Below are 13,997 nucleotides of genomic sequence, written 5' to 3'. Positions count from 1 at the left end.
TTTAGTACAGCAAGCCTCTGCTAGAAAAAGACATGGGAAGTTCTTCCTCCTTTACATAAACCTTTCAAAACGTCCTCACTTCATTTTTAGGATCTGCTAGAGAAGCAAGTATAAGCAAAAAGCACCAGCTTAGCACATGTATATATGGATAAATGCCAGTGGTTTCAACACAACAAACATGTGCCTCATTGGTGCATTTCGGTCTTTTATTGACAGCACACACATCCAATGAGCACAATAACACATCAGCATTAAACCTTGTTTTCCTGAAACAAAACAAAAAAATAACAGCTTCTTGCTCCAGGTAGAGATATTAAAAACATGGTCTCTAAATACAACATGAGCCCAAAATTTCTGTCGCTAAGCAAAACATTTCTTAAGTGAATTTTGTCCCATTTTATGACCTTTCTTGCCACCGTTTGCAGTGAATCACCGCAATTGTGAAGTTAGTAACATGGTTGTTAAGTGAATCTGATTGTTCCATTGACTTTGCTTGTCAGAAGGTGGCACAACGTGATCACATGACCTTGGGAACACTGCAACTGTCATAAATACGAGTCAGTTGCCAAGCATCTGAATTTTGAGCATGTAACCATGGTGATACTGCAGTGGTCGTAACTGTGAAAAATAAGTTACTTTTTCTGGTGCCGTTATAACTTTGAATTGTCACTGAACAAACTGTTGTAAGTCACAGGCTACAGTATCTGTTTTGAGATGAAGAATGGAACTAAAGTACTTAAACATAAGATTTATATAGCATATTTCTAAGAATCGGATGCATTTAATGGATACCCATCCATTATGGGTGGCTGGATGGATTTCAATGAGCCAAGTGTGACAGTTGCTGTCCTCTCCCAATTTATCTTAATCATAACCCTGAATAGAAACAATTTAAATTAGATTGAGAGATTAGATTTATAAACTGTGCTAAAACTAAGTCCAATTAATAGATTATTCCAAAGGAATTCCGTCACATGGTTTAACAATATTGCAAATTTATTATATGTTTGGTTTTAATAATGTCACCGTTTTGTGTTACCAGAGCCATTGTGCATATATCTGCAGTATATGGTTGAATGTGACATGTGAATTTATTTATTTTATTCCACACATTTATATAGCCAGCCAGTTGTACTGTAATCAGCTCGCAGCAAATTAAACCCTGCCTTGGAATGATGTATAAATCAAGTTAACATATTGGCTGCCAAATACATGATCTCAATGAATTCCGCAACATTAAAAAAATAAATTAGATCAATCTCATATTGTTGATGCAAAGATAAGATTAAGAGAAGGATGGATTAACTAAGGCCACACAGTGAGTTAAGTCAGCAGAAAAGAGAAGCAGCAGTTTTATAGCTTAAATACTTAAGGTACCTTGACATGGAAAATTTGAAGCATATTGGGTTTTATTCATGTATGTAAGGCAAAATTGCTAGTCGTCGTTTTAGGTCTGAATATCACTTCGTGAATAATATGTAACCAGCTACCTTAAAGAAATTTTTTTCCAAGGAGATGATGTTTAAATGCGTATTTAAACTGTTTTTAAAATTTTCAGAGAAAATCATGGAAGAAATAAGCAACAAATAAATCAAGATTCTTTGTACAAACAAACAAACAAACAGTGTTTGTATATTTGTTTTGTTTAAAGCTTAATTAACAAGAAAGGTTTTCTTATGTGGCCCTCAGGATAAGGAAAACACTCCAAAGGAGATGTATTTGGTCCACACTCTTCCAGTATTTAGGAAAATTATGAAAACTCATATCTTTCATCAGTTCATCAATAACTTTCAGCAGTTATTGTTGAACTGCTTGTGATTTCATTCTTTTTATTATGTTTTATCATTTTTAGAATATCCAGTCTTTCTTGAACATTGTATAAACAGATACATGGAGTATGAATGTAATAAATAATTAGGCAATTTGAAAACTTAATAATGCATTGCAACTTCATCTTTAATGCATGTTTTTTTACAAATGGCAATTTATTGAAAAGGAAAGCTCATATGTATATGTAGTCCTCAATGTACGACCAAAATTGAGCCCAACATTTCTGTTGCTATGAGACATTTGCTTTATCTGCAAACTTTAACTTTCTTATAACAAAGAGTTAAAATAACAGTAAACTTAAAAATCAGACTGAATTACATGTATTTTCTATGTCCAAATTACTTGTCACAGTCTCTGAGCATGTGATTACCTTACTAACCTTTGTCCTGTCTTCAGACCAGAGATTTAGTTGTCCTTGTTTTTTTATTGGCTGATGTACTTCAAAGTTTGGTAATTTAAAAGGCCAAACATCAACCATAACATGAAAAGAAAGACTAGGGGAGACATGATAGCAGTGTTCCAATATCTCAGGTATTGCCACAAAGAACAGGGAGTCAAGCTATTCTCGAAAGCACCTGTGGTTAGAACAAGAAGCAATGGGTGGAAACTAATCAAGAAGAGAAGCAACCTAGAACTGAGGAGAAATTTCCTGACAGTTAGAACAATTAATCAGTAGAACAACTCGCCTCCGGAAGTTGTGAATGCTCCAACACTGGAAGTCTTTAAGAAGATGTTGGATAGCCATTTGTCTGGAACGGTATAGGGTTTCCTGCCTAGGCAGGGGGTTGGACTAGAAGACCTCCAAGGTCCCTTCCAACTCTGTTATTCTATTCTAAAATACAGAAAACTTTAAAACAATTTAGGGGGCCAAAATTTGGAAGAAGAAAGCTTCTAAACATAGTATTTTGTTTTGAGCTCAAAATATCAATATTGTATGCATTTTTACAGTACTCCAAAGGTTTGACAGCCGACTTTAAAAATATTCCATTGCCTTCTAAATTAAAATATAGCAAGTATTTGTTGACTCTTCGTCAGGCAAGAGTATTACTGGAACTACACAGGGAGAATTAGGTAGAGATACCTAAATAAGAATGTGCATTACAGTAATATCTGGAATTTGGGATGGCCATAATTTGTACTCTTCTTTGGTCTTGCAGAAAGTTGCTTATCTCAAGTCAGATTATTAGTCCCGCTCCCTCCTGTCTACCGCAGGAATGAGCAACCCCAGCAAAGTTGGTGCTCCTTGACCTACTTTCAAATGGGCTCTGCAAGCGAGCAATTCCAAATACCCAGGAAGAGCTTGTTTTCCACAAGTAACAGAGAAGAGCGTAGAGTAAGAGGAGTTCCAGAAGAGGGAGGGGGAAGAGCACCAGAGGTATTTTTGGCTTCAGTGTGACCTACCTTGCCTCTTCCCGCAAAAGAAATGTGACCCTTGCAGAGAGAGAGAGAAGTTTGTCATCCTCAACCAGTACTGTCAATAATCAATCATTCCAGGTTTCTGTCCAAAAATGGCTAGGACTGAACCTGAAACCTCAGCATAGAAAAGATGTGTGCTGTCACACATTTATGTAAAGACCTTGGCAGCATGTTGGAACAATAGCCTTCCAAACCCTAGCAAGATCATTTCATTGGAGATGAAAGTAGCACCTCCACGTGAATGGCTATAAGAAAAATGAGATCATCACAAACACATTATCTACAAAGGCCCCAAATAAAGACTGATTGATACAGTTGTAAACAATAATGGCTTTGCCCGAAATCTGGAAGGCATTTCATTTGCTAATATAGCATTTATATTCTGTCTTTCTGCATTTTCCCTCATTTTGTCCTTTCAACGATGCATAAGATGAGTAGAGGGGCCTATTTATTGATTTACAAACAGCATCCAGTCCAACATCTAGGACTGAGATACAATAACAGGCCGTACTTGATCCAAATTCAACTTTTAATATCTTAGCCACTATATCACTCTTTTGGCTTTGTTTATTTCATGTGGAAACATTACATTATTAATTTATTTTATCTACAGTAGGCCCCCATATTCATAATAACAAAAGTCCCCACGTTTTGTAGCCTGGAGTGTAGATGTGGTATAAGAATGATGCATTAGGCAAAAAAAACCCTCACTAATAAATAAAGTTCTTCATCTGCTAGCATAAAGCCACCACAAGTTTGGTGGCCATGGATAAGCAGTCATAGATGATGTTGGCTACAGTTTGAAAACTAGGTTACAACAGTAAAATTCACAGATCATGTGAAACCACAAGCCCTGTTTTATAAATCATTCAGCCTGAGGTGGACCTTTAGGCCAAAACCAAGACAACCATGTTTCAGAATAATGCATTGCATTAAGCCATACCCAGCATGAAACGTCTCTTTTGCAAATTTAAAATACTGACGTTCGTCCAGAAAAAAACATTGGGTGCATTTTTCATCATGTCTTGCATCATATTTAGTAGGTCCATGAAAAACAGCAATTTTGTATAGCCTGAAGCTCACTGCTTGTCTATTCCTGTTAACAGATTCCTTAAGAGTCAAATATTTTGATTTTATTGACTACAAAATGTTTCCCATCCGTGAAAAAGAATTAGCTGAAAAAACTTGGGAAATTCCCTTCTGTACGCAAATCGGAGTTATCTGACCCCAGCCTTATCTCAACTTCTTTTCCAAATGAATCATCAGAGCAATTTCACTAGGCATTGGGCATTTTTAGAGATCAGTTTTCAACATGATTAGAATGAAGGGCTTTAGGCCTTGCAAAATTCTGCACACATTGCAAAGTCTTTCTGCAAATAAGGCAATATTAAGATGTCTCTCAGTATATCAAAATTATGTTTTATTTCTTCTTGTCTTTTTCTCCCTTGTAGAACTGTCTTCCCACAAGCTTAAAATAACATGTAGAATTTTTACATTCTGCCATTTTAATAGTTAGATGCAGAACAACTTGCATCTATATACTGGTAGTCCTCGACTTACAATCACAAATTACCCCAAAATTTATGTTGCTAAGCGAGAAATTTGTTAAGTGACATTTGTCCCATTTTACAACTTTCCATGCCACATTTGTTAAGTGAATCACCGCAGTTGTTAAGTTAGTAACGCAGTTGTTAAGTGAATCTGGCTATTGACTTTGCTTGCCAGACATTTGCAAAACTTAATCACATGAACCTGGGACACTGAAACCATCATAAATATGAATCAGTTGTCAAGCATCCAAATGTAAATCACCTGGCCATGGGGATGCTACACCAGTCATAATGTGAAAAATGGTCATGTCACTTTTTTCAATGCTGTTGTAACTTCAAAATGGTCACTAAACAAAATGTGCTAAAATATACACCATGCAAGGAATACCAAACAGTATCAATCAGATAATTATTGATCATTAACACTGTGTTGTCTTTTGCCATGATTCTATGCATGTCTATTTAGAATGAATCACTTTTTTAAAGACAAGATCAAACCAATTATTTACATTCATGTATTTCTCTTCTTATTTTATACTGCACTACCAAATTAAACAACATCTTCATAACAATAAACCATCATAAGGAGGCACTTCCTTCCCACAAAGATTTTAAGTATTGGAAATTCTGTTGACGAACTTGCTTTATCTTCACTCTCTCACCCCCAACTCACTTCACAGGGTTATTGTGAGGAAAATAGGAGGAAGAGGGAGTATTAGATATGTTCACCACCTTGAGTTGTTTATAAAAATAATAAGGCAGGATTGAAATGTAATGTCATAAATTTCTACAAGAAGGTGAAGGTGGTTTCACAGCATCAGGGTCATCGCTGAGAAATATTACTTCTTCCCCCACACACACAAAGACACACTAAATTTCCCACAGGGGAACCCTCAACATCTGTATGTAAGGCATATGAAAAGTTAAAATTAGTAGTACTTGATAGGTCTGAATTAGATACTTGGAAGCCTATTTGTAGTATTATACATGTCTAATAGTTCCTACACAACACAATATGGGCTATTGCATTTTATACCAATGACAGCTTCTAGTAGTCTTCAAAGGGATCTCTCCATATAAGGTGCTGTAGTACAGGTAGTCCTCCATCTATAACCATGGTGGAGCCTGCTCAGTAGGATCCCAATGTATGAAATGACCAGGCTGAGCCCGAGGGAGTGGGGTCAAGTGTGTCATCAGTCACGAGTCCCTTCACATTCACACATCTAACTTCAGCCCACCTTACATTTTATTGACTCTGATCTACCGCCAGTTTGCTTTGACCATTAGTAGTTCAGATTCCTGTAGAGTGTTAGCATGCAATCACCCTGCCTTAATTTGAATTGCCTTCTCTTCTGATTTCCTGAGCTTGACACACAAGTAGTAACAATCGTTAAGTGACACCAGGTGGGTCCGTAAAGGAGGCAGACCAGCAGTAAAGAGTATTGCAAAGCCAGAAAGCAACTCAGCAGGGGAAAAGAGCCCGCCTTCCATTGAGGATCCGTATAACTGCCCGAGTCAAAAAGAGGGCTATGAAAATATCTACAGACCCCCTCACATCCTGGATATAAATTGTTTCAACTTCTACCCTCAAACCGACGCCATAGGGCACTGCACACCAGAACAGCTAGGCACAAGGATAGTTTTTTCCCAAATGCTATCACTCTGCTAAACAACTAATTCCCACAACACTGTCAAACTATTTACTAAGACTATATTACTATTATTATTATTATTATTATTATTATTATTATTATTATTATCCTTCCTAGTTCCTATATCTTCCCACTTATGAGAATAACCATGTTGCTTGTATCTTTACGATTTATATTGTTTTATTTGTTTTCTAGTACAATTTGATTGCTTTTTAGTAACCTATGATTATCACTAAGGGTTGTATCTTATAATTCCTGAGAAATGTGTGTTTTTTTTTCTTTTATGTACACTGAGAGCATATGCACCAAAGACAAATTCCTTGTGTGTCTAATCACACTTGGCCAATAAAGGGAAGGGAAGGGAAGGGAAGGGAAGGGAGAGAGAGAGAGAGAGAGAGAGAGAGAGAGAGAGAGAGAGAGAGAGAGAGAGAGAGAGAGAGAGAGAGAGAGAGATTGAGATTGAGATTGAGATTGAGATTGAGATTGAGATTGAGATTGAGAGAGAGATTAGGGCCCAGGACTATGTTGCAATGCTGGAGAGATTTCCAAACAAACCTCCATGCTTGACCGATGATGCCAAGCTTGTGGGGTGGGTGTCTACCCCAATCAGCTGGCCATTGGGAGATTGCAAACCTCCCCTGGCTCTTGCTAGCCTTTGGGGAAGGCCAGCTGCCTGCATGGAAAGAGGGTAACAAATTATGTTAAGATACTTGCCTTGATAAGCGATACCAGGCTGAAGAGTACAGTAGAAGAAAGGACGCCAACAAACTAAGGAAATCTCTTTGCAGGCTGTTTTCAGCTGAGAAGCTGAAGAAAAAGTTCAGGCCAAAAGCAAAAGTGGCCACAGCACAAATGTTCACCAAATGCAGAAGCTTTTGTCCTAAAGGCCGCCAGGCAGGCAACAAAAAGGTTTCTCAGCTACTTCTTTTAAAGAGCTGAACTTTGGGGAGGGGGTGTTTTCTGTCGTAACTTTGAACAACCATTAAATGACCTGAGGACTAAAATACCTTGAGGACTACCTGTAATCTACATTAGAGATAACAGGTATAAGCCTACAGTGCTTGGTTTTATTTTCTAGATACCGATAAGTGCACAGATACATTCTGACAGCTTATACTGAACTGTTCCCAAATATCACCACACGTAAAGAAGGGTGTGAGATAATATGTATAATAAGCATGTCTCAGAGATACTGCGGGTTCAGTTCCTGACCACAGCAATGAAGTGACTATCGCAATAAAGCAAGTTACACAGCTTTGTGTATTTCCCAATGCATATAAAATTATGTTTATACTATAGTCTAGTAAGCATGCAATAGCATTATGTCTAAAAAAAAAAACCCAAAGTACATACCTTAATTTAAAAAAACAACACTTTATTATTTAAATAAATGCCAATCATCATCTGAGCCTTCAATGAATTATAATCTCTTTGCTGGTGTAGGGTCTTGTAAAAAAATGAAATATCTGAGGAGTGTATTAAATCAAAGTGCCATAAAACAAAGTTATGTCTATCGCTCTAATCTTCTATCGTGGTTTTTATTCATTAAATTCACACATTTTACTGGGGACATTATTTTTCCTATTTCATTTGCCAAAAAACATAAGGCAATGAAAATGAAAAGGGGAGGTTTTAATCAAAGGAATGGAAGTAGCAGCAACATTTGACAGAAAATGATTGTGTAGGAAAGTGTTTATGGGAAAGATGAACCTGAAAATTTTCTTTAAATTATAACAATAAAGTTTTGATGTTCATAACTTTTGGCTTTATCACTGGAAAATTTTCACTTCACTTCTTTATTTAATCCAACTGAACAAGTCCCAAACCATTATGGGTGCAATTAAAAAGTTATGATATCTTGGCACTGGGGTTTGGTTATTTATTTATTTAAAAGATTTGTATTCTACCCAGACTATAACTGAGTAATTTAGTCAATAACATATTTGCAGTATTAAAGACTGCAGGTCATATTTAAAAGAATTCAGAATAGAAGTGTTACATTGACTTTGATTCATATCATAAACATGTTTTGGAATAATCATAATCTAGCAACTGCAGATAAATTTGTTTTTTCAAGTCGTAGACTAATAGGAGTATTAGTACTGCAGTTATGCTCATTTCCAGTCAAGTTTTTTTAAACACCCAAATTATTGCAAAAGGAATTGGGATATCTAAGATTAAGGGATCGTAATATATCCAATCAAAACAACTTTTTATTTCAAAGGTTAATCCAATTGCATTAGCAGGATCTAAAACTCCTGACTACTGCAAGCACTGAAATGTGTTCAGGATTATTCCAAATTAAAAAGTATTGTTAAAATGGGCATGGTATTTGCAAGAATTTTGGAATAAAAAATTGAAATTCCTCATAATAACAAACAGGTCTTGTCTAATGTGTGTTTCCTGTTGTATTAACATGACATTAAATCAAAAACATTTTCTCATATTTATTGGACAATTTAGAAGATGTTTTAAAATGACACACATTGTTAGGGATGTAACCCTAGGCTTGGTTTGGCAATGTATATAAGCTATGATTATTTTACTGTTGCTTTAAATGCTTAAGAGGTGTAATTGGTTTGTTACCTCATGCAGCTATAAGAGGGAGCCAGAATGACTGTTAGCTCTCTCTGTGTTTGTTAGATACTGATCATGAACACTGTTTGATACTGCTCGTGAGTTACTGAGTCTGGCTACTGTTTAGCTGTTTTGTGTGTCAAACTGACTATTATTGATAACTGGCTTACTGAACCGTGTATAACTTGGACTGATAACCGGACTCTGAATACCTCTATATTTCTACATAGTAAACTACTATATTTTTATACTATTCAGTGTCTCTGTATGCTGGTTTGTGCGTGTTATTCCATATCACTCTCATTACGCTTCTCTGCATACTCGCTCTTCTAATGGGGAGCTTAATTACATAACACGCATATACTGGAAGTAAAAATGGGAGGGGGGTTCTTGTGCATATGGACTTGCCACACTATGGTCCCATTTTGGTTTCATAGCCATAGGTTCCTTAATATTTTGCAAAGAGTAATATATTTTAAGATGTGAATGTGGTATACAACTATGGACCTATCAAGCATGAGATATAGAGAAAATGATAATAACAGAACAGAATAACAGAATGTTCACTTGATAACAAAATTGGGAGGGACCTTGGAGGTCTTCTAGTCCAACCCCCTACTCAAGCAGGAGGTCATATACAACATCATTTAAAGATAGTTCAGGTTTTACTGTTTTATAATGGAAAGACATTGCTATAATCTTGGATTGATATGTATCCATGCCGTGCTTGCAAACTGGCTTTTTATGGATGTAATGGAAAGACTGATCAATACTATTGAATTTGACCAAGGTTTAATGCAGTGATTGAACACCTAGGAGCTGTTTTTTTGTATGTATGTTTTTTTGTCCTATAACCTTTTTTTTGTCCTATTACCTTTTATAGTATTTTCGGTACAACATAATTTTGGAAAGAAATCATGAAAAGGGGCTCATGATCCATCAGCAGAATAAGTCTCCACAAACTGAAGACAACAGGATCAAATTTGATGTGTGTGAAAGCCAGCAAAAGAAATAGCAAGGTCAAAATTGATCCTGGATCTGGCTGAAAGTGCAGAGGAAGTGATTCCTGGAGGAAAATATACTTTTCTACATCCCTAAGGGGGAAGCTGTTTGGTACTAGCTTGGTATGGGAATTTTTAAAGATTTTTTTTAATCTTGCCTTTATTATTTTTATAATTAACTTTTATTTTGTAAAAATGCGGCAATTCTACCTAACAGTCCTCACAGTCTCATGGTTTCTAGCCTGGTGCCTTCACCACTAGAGCAGACTGGCTCAGTTTGTTATATTGCTAATGCAGGAGTGTCAAACTTGATTTCATTGAGAGCCACATCAGGGTTTTGTTTCACCTGGGAGGACGGGGCGTGGCCAGGAGTGTGTGGCCAGCTCAACGTCACTCATTGAGGCTCTGTTTTTGGCCGTGGTGGCTTCCTGTAGCCCTCTGCCAGTGAAAATGGAGCCCAGGAGGGCCACACACAGCAGAGGGTTGCAGGAGGCCATCACGGCCAAAAATGAAGCCTGGGAGAACCGCACGTCGCACTCCCAAACTCCACTTGCAGAGGCACCATGGGCTGGTCCTTCGCTGTTTTGAGGGTGGGCCCGCAGTCCAGATCTAAGCAGCCTGAGGGCTGGATCCCGTTCGCAGACCTTGAGTTTGACACCCCTGTGCTAATGGCTCAGTCCTACTCCCGGTTTTCCTCCATAGTCATATGATCCACAGTGAAGTGGCAACACATTTGCACACTGATTAAATCTACATTAGAGGCAAGCCATATGCAGAGAGGGGCAGCATATATGTTGAATAAGTCAACTTTCCTCTTTCCTTCCTTCTCTCACACACATTCACACACAGAGAGAAGCAATATATTACTTTGTTAAATAGAGAATCTGGTGCTGGTGTTGGATGCCAGTTCCTCTGACTTGACCAAAGAAAGGGGAGCGGGATTGGACCATTTCCTGGAGGTCATGGGAATCAATGATTATTAGATTTAATGCCATGTGACATTCATTGTGCAATTGGTTGGCCCTCACTGGACTAGAGAGGCCAAGGCTCCAAGGCAATGCTTATCTTCTTATGTTAAAAAAAAATACAGATGCCTCCGATGTCCACTGTGGTAAAGGATTTGGAAATAATCCTACAAGCCTATTTCTCTATCCTGTTATTCTTTCCACTTCCTTGGAATGTTGGAGAGAAATTACATTTGTTTATTATCTCTGTCCTTCTGTCTATCAGCAGGATAACTTTCCGAAAACCACAGAGTAAGAGAAATTAGATGTGGCAGAAGAAGACAACAAAAGAAATGTGGAGTCTGAAAATAAGCCAGATCAATCCATTGACTGCAGAGGAGGAAAAAATCCAGAAAGCATTTCTATGGAAGGATATCTATGAAGAATGTCAATGATCCAGGTCATGGTTGTCCCAAAGTGTTTTTCCAAAAGCAAATGAACTTTTGGTTTTTTTTTCCTTTGAAAATGTTTCGCTTCCCATCCAAGAAGCTTCCTTAGTTCTGAAGAAGCTTCTTGGATGAGAAGCAAAACATTTTCATGGGAAAAAACCCAAAAGTTCATTTGCCTTTTGGAAAAGCACCTTTGGGACATTTCTATGGGAGACACAGTTGAGCAGTAGCTGGAAATGTTGCTGACTGTTTCATCCTAAACTCTCTGGTCACCTTGACTCCAAGTAACACACGCATCTTTAGCATTTGTAATGTGTGCATACATAAATACCTATGCAAACGTAAGAAAAATATACAGTGCACACTAATATATGCCATATTTATTTCATATTTATTCATTGCACAAAATTTTAAAAAATGATACTTCCTGGGTAACTGCTGGTAAAGGGGGTTGCACACTTCAACTGCATTGTTTTCTGTCTATGTTGGTTCTGCATTTTTTCCCTTTTATTTCTATATATTAAAGCTTTTTTTAAAAAAATCATGTAATGGTGTAGTTTTTTTATTTAAAGGGCTAATTAAAAATTAAACAAATGGAAAGAATCTTTCTATAAGGCGCTCAATGAGGAGAGAACAATGCTAGCAGGCAATGATAAAAAGGAAGAATTACTGAACTCTTATTTTTACTTTGCTCCATCAAAAAGGTACATTTCACCTAAACAACCATAAAGGCAAGATGAACCAGTTCTAAAGCCGGCGGTTCAGAGAACCATGCTCAGGTCTTATCTGAGTTAATTTAAATCTCTTCAGAGTTAGATAAAGGAGGAGCACTTTCATGATCCCAACAATCCTCTATGTATTTTATTTGAAAAATGCAGAGGAACTGGTAATGGCAGGTGATTGGAAGAAGAAAACTTTGTATCTGTATCTTCAAAAATGGGGAGAAAGGAAAATTTGGGGGGAAAAAACAATACACTTCATCTGATATCAATACCTGAGAAGCCTGTAAAGTTAGATGATAAAAATATTGCTGTATAAGGATCTTGAAAGCAGCCTGTTAATTGTCAGTAATCAGCATGGATTTATCAAGAATAGATCTTGACAAACTAGCCTGATTTCAGCTTTTTTGAATAGGTAACTTCTAGGGGAATGTTGACTACATGAAAAAAAATCTGATGTCATCAAAGTGTCAGAGATCTCTTAGTATTCTGATAGTGAAGCTCGTTAGTTGATATTTAGAAATATTTTTAAAATGTTCATCAATATTGCTCATCAAACTGGAATGAGGTATTTATTGGGGTGCAACAACTAGCACCCTACTTAATATTTTTCGCCATTTTTATTAGATTGAGGTAGAAGGAATGCTTATCAAATATAGAGGGAATGAGTAATACCTTGGAAGATAAAAAATTAGATTCAAGTGGATCTTGACAGCTTTACAGATGGCAACTTAACTGAGTCAAAGGCAAAGTTCTTCAAAAATACATAGAATTCAGTGGGGAGGTATAGGATGGGGATATTTGATTTGGTAGAAGAGGTTGTAAAAAGGATTTTGGATTAGTAACTAACTGCAGGCCAAATGTAACTCAGCATTGTGAGATAATTGCAGAATGGAGAAATGCAATTTTAGCCTGACTCAACAGATTCAATGTGGTTTCCAAATCATGAGAAGCAATATCCCACCCAAGTGCAGCATTGTGGCAGTTCATGGCCCTGTGGCTTAAGGATATAGCCAAAGTGGAATAGCTTCAGAGAAGGGCAGTAAAGATGATTAGAAGAGTAAGCAGTCAAGAAATTTACTACTTAAAAGAATTCACTAGGAAGATTAGAAATTAAGATCTATGAAAAAAGATTTTAAGACTCAAAGAATACTATGGAGAAAGAGCTGCATATATTTAGCATTGAGAAGTGCGGCGCTAGAGGCAAGGTAGAAAGGCATTTTTGAAATACCTAAGTGGGTATCATGCAGAAGAAAGTCAAGACCTGTAATTCATTGTTTCATAAAGAAGAATCACATGCAATGAGGGACATTTGTTATAAGAAAGCCGATTCCAGTTGAATGTTAGAAAATAATGACCTAATAATAAAACCATTTGAATTGCCAATTACCCAGAAAAACAATGGATTTCTCTTCACTACCACTTTTTCCCGAAATTACGACATCCTGATAATAAGACCATGCCATATTTTTTCCTGTGAACAAAAATATACGCCCTCCCCCAATAATAAGCCCCCTGGACAACCCCCCCTCCAGCCAGGCAGAGCGCCACTCACCAACCTAGCGATATCCCGAAAGAACAAAGCCGCAGGAACTGGGGGGGGGGGGCAAAGGCGCTCACATTGCTTGACGCCTTTGGGATACCGCTAGGTTGGTGGGTGGCCCTGTGCCCAGCTGGATCAGGGGGTTGCAGCTGCCCAGCAATGCCCCTTTCCAGCCAGGCAGAGCGCCATTCACTGACCCAGTAATATCCCAAAGGCGCTAAGCCGCATGGCGCTCTGCCTGGCTGGAAAGAGAGGTTGCGCAAGCACTTGTTCTGTCTCCAGCTCGCGTGCCTCCCTGCCTCACTATGCCCAACTC

General features: G+C 37.5%; 1 long non-coding RNA gene across 6 annotated transcripts in view; it reads left to right on the top strand.

Annotated features, from left to right (window-relative positions):
• LOC309383105 overlaps positions 1–11,963 on the top strand; it is a 123,720-nt gene extending 111,757 nt beyond the window's left edge. For all 6 annotated transcript variants that reach the window (XR_014173756.1, XR_014173757.1, XR_014173758.1 and 3 more), the window contains 2 exons: positions 9,909–10,149; positions 11,257–11,963. This is a non-coding gene — a long non-coding RNA (uncharacterized lncRNA). The remainder of the gene's footprint in view (positions 1–9,908; positions 10,150–11,256) is intronic.
• The last annotated feature ends 2,034 nt before the right edge of the window (positions 11,964–13,997 follow it).

Source organism: Natrix helvetica, assembly GCF_964273705.1.
Source record: "Natrix helvetica genome assembly, chromosome: 1".
NCBI classification, from domain to species: domain Eukaryota; kingdom Metazoa; phylum Chordata; class Lepidosauria; order Squamata; family Natricidae; genus Natrix; species Natrix helvetica.
The sequence above is the reverse complement of the archived record's forward strand: the minus strand, read 5'-3'. Positions and strand labels throughout refer to the sequence as shown.